The following is a 6,215-nucleotide window of genomic DNA, read 5'->3' as shown; positions in this document are numbered from 1 at the left end:
ATCAATAAAACTGTAGAAAATAAAATAAAATAAAAATAGTATAACTCAAGATTATTCTAAGAACAAGATTGGTAGTGGGCATGTGACTCGGCAGAGCCAATAACAGTCCTTCCCTGGGTTATCTTTTTTTTTTTTTTTTTTCTGTATTTTAGGGAAGGATCTATAAGGTGTTCAGGGTCTCACTACTAGATCAGACTCCTAGTGATTCTCCTGTTTACAGCCTCCCAAGTGCTGGGGTTACAGGCATGCTACCATGCCCAGTCTCAATCGCAGTGTCAGCATGCCCTGGGGACAGAGCCAGCATAGCAGGCCCTGGGATCTAACCCCTGGCCCCTGCACCTGTTTGCAGGTGCTTTAACCTGCTGAGCTATTTTGCCTGCCCAAAAAGTTGAGAAGGATTTTTTTGGCTGGCTTAGCCTACCTTAAGGGCAGGTGTGGTAAGGCACTTGGGGCTGGGGATCGAACCATGGTCCCCTGTGCCTGACTGGGTTTGCCTGGGCTGGCGCTTATACAACTCAGCTAACCCACAAGCACCCTGGGTTGCTACCTGGATGCTCTTTTTACTACAGTTACAAATAGCACAGGCAGCCAGTGACCATGTATACTGCCAGGTGGAAAAGACCTATTTATGGTAGGAAAGAAAGAGGCAAACCTTTAAATGAGAGCGGCACAGAGGAGGTGGACAGACAAGAAGCACTGGTTCTTTTTGGATCCAGGTTTTAGGCCCTAGTTTATGAATCACCTCTGTATTTTTTTAAAATATATAAATTATATTAGTTGTGCTACATACTTGCAGTATATAATAATTGCATTTTTTTTTTTCAGTACCAGGGATCCAACTCAGGAGTTTATGCATGCCAGTCAGGCACTTATGCTACTGAACTCTCTCCCGAGCTGAACAATTGTAATCATTGTGAAGAGTCAATATGTACATAACACATTTTAGTTCTTTTTCATCCCTTTTCCCTGTATTCTTTCCTATTATATTCTCTCTCTCTCTCTCTCTCTCTCTCTCTCTCTCTCTCTCTCTCTGACTATATCTTTCTCCCCAGCCCTCACCTCTGCATTCTTTTTTAATTTTTTAAAGCTCTGCATTCTTTCTGATGAACTCTACCACCCACAGCAGACACACTCAGGTTTTCTGCTTAGACTCATTTGAATAGGCTTTCTGTCATTTGCAGGTAAGATGCCCCCAAGGAATACCATCCAGATGTTCAAAACAGCAAAGAAGAGAAATCATTAAGAGAGTGGCATTTCATTCATTCAGAGTTTGTGACAATGACCTTCTCCATAACGGTTGGCAGCAAGGCTCGTGTACAGCAAGATACTCAATTGTGTGGGGGTAATATAGTCATAACCATGAAAACCATTACTGCTTCTAAGAAGGATTGTAACAGAAAAGGTGAAAATAAAAGTTATGGTGTGGGGAAGGTCCAATTAGAGGTAGGCCTTTGGGATTTTCAAAATCTTCTTACATGTTGTTAGACTATTGTTTTTACAGTTTTGAAGGGATAAGTTCATTACATGTGAAGGCAGAGTTGAAGGGTGCATTGTAAATTCTGTTTTATCAAATTAATTTGGGGATTTTATGTGACATTTGATAATTAATATAAAAAGTACCAAGGCCTTGCTTTGCAATGCGAGGCCCGGCACCTTGCCACTCACATTTCTGTGTTGCGTGCTGCTCGCTCTTAAACTGTTAGTCTTTGCCAATGAACAAATAAAACTGGACTCTAAGGTAGGATAAAGAGAAGGCGCTCACACCCTGTGGGCTTCTGGTTGCCCTGAGGCCACCTCCCCCCAAGGGGCAAGGCTGTTTTACCTTGAAGCAGAGGTCTCTTCTGTGGTACCAGCTCCTCCTCTAGGACACAGGCCCCTAGGCCCCGGCTTCTAGGACCCTCCCCTGAAGCACAGAGACACAAGTTCAGAGAAGCACAGCTCCACAGGGCCCCTCCTTGGAGTTTTTCAGTTTTAATAGCTTTACCTTTTCTTTGTTCATTCAGCTCTGAGGGTGGTAGATGCTTCCTATAATTGCTACCTTAGAATTCTTTTTATAACCTTTCAATCACCCAGCTAATACCTTTATTCCTAGTTAATAATTCTTTACATTTCTTGTATTAAAATTGGTGTGGTTTCTGCCTCTGATCTGTCCCTGAATGACAGTCTTTTGCTGTTCTTCCCAGCGCTATTCTACCAACTGTGCTTGTCCATGTCTCCTGGTATATAAGTACAAGATTGTCTAGATTATATATCTAGAGTTGAAGGAATGTGAACTCTCAAGTTTACTAAAAACTTCCTTTTTAAAAAAAAAAAAACAACAAAAAAAAAAACCTTCCTTCTCAATACACGTCACCCACCTGCATTCTACAACAGCATATAGGAGTTTCATGGGTCCCCCATCTGGCCAACATTTACTATTAGTGATCTTAGTTGGCCCATGTAATGGGCACAAAATGGTATTAGATTGTCATCCTAGGACTAGAGATACAGTCAGTTGTAGAGCGTTTGCCTAAACACACGAAAAGTACTGGATTTAATCCTCAGCCTCTCACCCCTCCAAAAAAGAACACACATTTTGGAGTAAGAATGTAGCTCAGTGGTAGTATGCCTAAGATTGTCACCTTGATTTAATTTGCATGATCCTATTTACATGTATGGCTGTTAACCTGAGTTTTAATTTCAGATCTACTGTTCACTTACTTTTGGCTCTTAGATAAATTGTTTAGCTTCTCTGAGCCTGGAATACCTGATCTGTTAAAAGGGGATAATACTAGTGTAGTGGTTGATACATTGTGTCAACTTGGCCGGATGACTCCCCCGTGCACTTCCGGCTGGTGGGGGTCCCACCCTGGGACACAATTGGTTCTGCCCCCCAGAGTGACTCAGCACAAAGAGACCATATAAAGGGGCTGAGGAAGTACTCGCTCTTCACTTCCTCAGAGCTTGAGTCTTTGCATTTGGCTTGGACGTCATCGCCTGGCTTGCAGCGCAGACTTCCACCTCCGGCTCGGATCCTCCACCTTCAGTCTTCCCTCGCCAGCCACCTCCGGCTTGGATCCTCCACCTTCAGTCTTCCCTCGCAGACCCATCAGCTGACAAATAGAGACTTGCACGGAGCACAGCAGTGAGCTTCAGACCTTGGGACTGAACTCCTCAGTTTGAAGTGTGCAGACGCCCTCTGCACACTCCTCCATCTGACTCTGTGGCTGACTGTCAAAAGCCAACCTTGTAATTCCTTATACATTGTAAATCTTGTGCTAATATCTGTTCCTTATATTATATCTGTTCCTCTAAGTAAAACCCTGACCAATACAACTAGTATTCACACATAGGATCCTTGTATAGATTAAATGGGATAATACATATAAGTCATTTTATTTAACACTTGGCACTGGAAAGGCTAATAAATGGCAGCTTGTTACTACTGCTGTGTGATTTAAGGGCTCATTTGTGAAAATACCAATTACAAACAGGCTTGCTAGTGACCATCCTCTAGGAGCTCTTGGTCTGGCCATGCAATTCAGAGATGGCCTTGGTCACCCACGCCCAATGCCCGCCACTAGCAGCCTCCACTTCTTGCTTCCCACAGCTCAGATCACAGACCAAAAGCCCCTGCCCATCCCCATCCATAGCCCAATGTTGAAAGTTAGACCAGAGCCTCCAAGCAGTGCCTCTGGTGGGTATTTGAGCTCCTCCAAGATGCCAAGATTCCGAGACTGGAACAAGCAGTCAGCTCCTGATCCCAGATCACAACAAGCTCACACTGAGCTCAGATGATGGGCACAGGAGGTGGGTATGGCAATAACATCTTAGGCTTGGATCTTAGAGGATTAAGTTAGAAATCATGCCCATGCTAGGAAGCCACTGAGCACTGTAAGAGCATGTCACTGTGGTCTCCAAAAGGGAAGTCCAAGATTTTCTCTGCTAAGGCAGCAAAAACACGAGTCCACCCCTTTGCCCAACATCCAGAAAAAAGGGAAGCAGGGACACAGATGGCAAAGGGATTAATGAGATCAGGAGCTAAAAATTTAGTAATGAGAAGAACAATTCAATATGTGAAGCCCAGAGTGAGTTAGGACAGAACTCACACTGTAACAGATGAGATCAGGCTTCATCCTGAGATGCACCCAACAGAGCATGTAATTGCTGTGTAACAAAATGCCCCAAATTTAAAACAACAATCATTTTATTATTGCAACAACCATTTATGTTTTTGGTGAATCCCATTTCCCATGAGTCTGGGGGTTGCCTGGGTTCAGCTCTGGCTTAGATTCTCAAGAAGCTGCAGTCAGATGGTACCTATGGCTCAATTTGTCTCTAAGGCTGATTTATTCACACAGCTGGCTGTGACACTGTGACCTGGCTGTTGCCTGGGACCTTAGCTGAAGTTGTCAACTGGAACAACTTTGCATGATCCCTCCAAGCGCCTGGGCTTCCTCACACAGGTGACACACAGTTTCTTTAACTCACACCGCTTTTAAGTCTCTTGTCTTCTTTCCGCTTCTTTTCAGCTCCAGTCTCATTGCTAACAATTTTATTCTTCTGCTACTTTTTTTCCTGGACTGTCTAGGATTGAATCAAGGCTTCACATATACTAGGCAAGTGCTCTGCCACTGATCTATACCCCTGGCTTTCGTTTTAATTTGACACAGTGTCTTGCCCAGGCTAGCCCTGCAATTTCGATCCTCCTGGCTCCCAAGCAGCTGAGATTACAAGCCTGCACTATTTTATGCCCAATTTCCTGCTGCTTCTTTAACTTGGAGTCCACAGAACAGGAATCCTGATCCATCAGCTCAGCTCTTGACATATGTACACGATAGGTTATTTACATAAAGTAGATTTATTTCTACTCCTCCTCTCCTTCCTTTTCTACACATGGATTATAAAATATAGTGGACGTTGACAATTGCTACCTGGTTTTGGATCCTAGGCCTACTATGCATCAGCTCTGTGACCTTGAGCACATAGCATACCTTTTCTGCTGCTTTAAAAAGTGAGGGTAATAAAAGAAATGACCTCACAGGGCGCTGAGCCAGTGCAGAGTCAACGTGTTCCCGGCACATACGAAGTGGTCAGTAAATCTTTGTTATTAATAATGACAGCTAACATTTTTTTAGGTCAAAATAGTGCAGTAGTTGTAGACACAGCTTGAGTTATCACTGCTGGTGTGCAAATCCCATATAGTTCAAATCCTACATTCCAAATCCTTGTGTTTAAATGCCTATGTTTGAATCTTATTCGGATTCCAAATTATTGCCCTTGAGCAAGTCATTAAACTCTCTGGGCCTCAGTTTGATTGTGTCTTAGGGCTGATGGTATTGCCTGCTCCTTGGGTTTACTGTGTGGAATAAATGAGTCAATAAGGTCCCTGTCAGAGAATGAGCTCTATGTCAGCAGAATGTAGTCTATTCTTTTGACTGTCAATCATCTGCTCTAACTTCTAGCCCTGTAAAAAGCACTGTAAAAATCTTATTGTACTCAACATCTCTGCAAGGATGATTATCTCCATTTTTTGGATGAAGAAATTGAGATTTAAGGGAGCAAAGTTGCCCAGAGTATTGGATGAATAAAAATGAGGGATGACATTAAATTTCAGGCCATTCTCCTGTGTAAGCAGTGCTCTTGGCAGAACAGTGCTGCCCTTTCAGTTAGTGACAGTGGAGAGAAGTGTGCTGCAGACAGGAGGTGGAGATGCCAGGCTCTGGTAGGCCTCTGCCCTCTTTCTGGAGGGATCTGGGCAAGGTGGTCTTTGTGCGTGTGAGTGGACCCTGGGATGAGAACTCTGGAGCCCTCCTAGGTGGGAGGCAGGCACAGAATGTAGTTTTCCCAGTACAGCACATCCTCCCGGCTCCCAGAAGATCCTAGGCCCTAGCTCATGGGGAGCACCTCTACCCTACTCTGCTACTTTGTCCTGTTTGCTCAAACTCTCCCAGATCACTTTCTTCTGTCTCACTGGGCTGAAATTAGTGTTACTGGGCCAGCAGCAAGGTGTTGGCCAGGCTGAACTCCCTCTGGGAGCTCTGAAGAGGATCCACCCTCCACCCGATTAGGATGACTGCAGCAAGCTGGTCTGACTTGTAAATATTCCCATTTGACAGAAGACAGACCCAAAGACCAATTGCCAAGAAACCAAATGCAAAACTCTGAGAACGAATGAAACTGACATGCAAAGTTGGACTTTTTTTTTTTTTTTTTTTTTTTTTTGAAGCCACTAG

Source organism: Octodon degus, unplaced genomic scaffold, assembly GCF_000260255.1.
Source record: "Octodon degus isolate 3935 unplaced genomic scaffold, OctDeg1.0 scaffold00317, whole genome shotgun sequence".
Taxonomy (NCBI): Eukaryota; Metazoa; Chordata; class Mammalia; order Rodentia; family Octodontidae; genus Octodon; species Octodon degus.
The sequence above is the reverse complement of the archived record's forward strand: the minus strand, read 5'-3'. Positions refer to the sequence as shown.